Here is a 2,034-nt window from a genome sequence, read left to right on the forward strand (position 1 = left end):
CGGGTTGCCATGCCCTCCTCCAGGGGATCTTCCCGACCCAGGGATCGAACTCCAGTCTCTTATGTCCCCTGCACTGGCGGGCGGGCTTTTTACCACGAACCTCACGTGGGAAGCTGCTACCGTTCCACACACAGGGATACAAACACTCACCTTCATATTTCCCAGTCTCCTTGTTCTGTCGGTAACAAGCAGTTTCCTGATGAGGTCTCTGTTTGGGCCGGGGGTGGGGCAAGGAGACAGAAACCAGACATGTTGATATGGACCCACGCAAACACAGCAGGTCAACAGCAATAAAACCCACACCACGCGACAAGGACACCCGCCCCGTGGTTCAGTCTTCACGATGGCTAAGCGTCTTCTAGCCTTTCTCACCACTTTTGAGTGCTAAGTCACTCCAGTCCTGTCTGACTCTCTTTGACCCCATGGACTACAGCCCGCCGGGCTCCTCCGTCCATAGGATTCTCCAGGCAAGAATACTGGAGTGGGTTGCCCTCCTCCGGGGGAATCTTCCCCGACCCAAAGATGGAACCTGCGTGTCTTATGTCTCCTGAATTGGCAGGCAGGTTCTTCACAACTAGCTTCACCTGGGAAGGCCCTTTCTCACCATTATCTGTTTCTAAATAACCTAAACAATTTACGCGATGCAGAGTTGCAACCCAGCTAAGGCGCAGAGGTTGGTCAGATCATCGTAGAGATGAACAGCCTTTGAACATGAGCAGGAGAAACCCTGTCTGCCCTGGGATGTCTGACCTTCATTTCAAATACACCAGCCAGGCCAACCCCAGCCAACTACACTACGTGTGATTCTATCAAAACCAGTCATCACGCTTGGCACGGTGGGTCTGCTTATCTGTGGAATTCTTGTCTGGACTCCTTGCCTTCCCAGAAGCAAGGCAAGTATTTTTGTGTCTGCTGGGTCACTGAGATTTCCCTTCTAAATAGCAGACGGTATCAGAATACTGACTCACTGGACATCAACCCTGAATGTTCATCAGAAGGACGGATGCTGAAGCTCCAAGACTTTGACCACCTGATGCAAAGAACTGACTCATTAGAAAAGACCCCGATGCTGGGAAAGATTGAAGGTGGGAGGAGAAGGGGACGACAGAGGATGAGATGGTTGGATGGCATCACTGACTCGACGCACGTGAGTTTAAGTAAGCTCTGGGAGATGGTGATGGACAGGGAAGCCTGGCATGTTGCAGTCCATGGGGTCGCAAAGAGTCAGACATGACTGAGTGACTGAACAACAATAAAAAAATCACAACACAGAAAGATAGAGAAGCCTGCATTCACACAGCAGAGGAGGACTCGACACAATTGCATCAAAGCGTGTTTCAAGAAATCATTTCCTTTTATTTCCCACTTAAAAATTTTATTTAAGTAACATAATCGCTCACAGTACTTACACATTATACAAGGGCTTCCCCAGTGGCTCAGCAGTATAGAATCTGCTTGCCAACGCAGGAGATGCAGGAGACCCTGGTTTGATCCCTGGGTCGGGAAGACCCCCTGGAGGAGGGCATGGCAATCCACTCCAGTATTCTCGCCTGGAGAATCCCACGGACAGAGGAGCCTGGCGGGCTACAGTCCATGGGGTCGCCGAGAGTCAGACACAATTGCAGCGACTTAGCATGCAAAGTCATCGATGCCCACACCACCCACCAAACTAGCTGGGAAGAACAAGGGCCTTCTTCTCGAATAACAAAGCTGCTTCCTTATTCAATATGATTACAAACAGCCTTTATTCACTGATGATAAATACACCACTATCTCAAAAGATGTAAAATACGGCTGCAAGTCACAAAGAGGTGAAGTGTCATCCCAGCAGAGTCATGAAAAGCTTTCCCCTTTTTGAGGGGACAAGATGACCCAGCCAAAGAGCATCAGCTCAGCTCCGAGGAACAAACCAGGATGGGACCCAGCTGGGCAGGACGCCTGCACTTGGGGGTTTGCCACGGGCTTTAGAAATAAACACCTCCGATGACCAGAGAAGACAGCTGACTTACTTGACACTGAACTCCAAGTGTCTGG

The 2,034-nt window shown here is 50.2% G+C and overlaps 1 long non-coding RNA gene across 1 annotated transcript in view; it reads right to left on the minus strand.

The window, feature by feature from the left end:
- Positions 1 to 2,034, minus strand: part of LOC104981268 — an 8,508-nt gene extending 6,474 nt beyond the window's left edge. The window contains exons 1-2 of the long non-coding RNA XR_824351.1: positions 2,010 to 2,034; positions 151 to 208 (exon numbers count right to left, since the gene is read on the minus strand). This is a non-coding gene — a long non-coding RNA (uncharacterized LOC104981268). The remainder of the gene's footprint in view (positions 1 to 150; positions 209 to 2,009) is intronic.

This window comes from Bison bison, unplaced genomic scaffold (assembly GCF_000754665.1).
Source record: "Bison bison bison isolate TAMUID 2011002044 unplaced genomic scaffold, Bison_UMD1.0 scf7180017858896, whole genome shotgun sequence".
Lineage (NCBI taxonomy): Eukaryota > Metazoa > Chordata > Mammalia > Artiodactyla > Bovidae > Bison > Bison bison.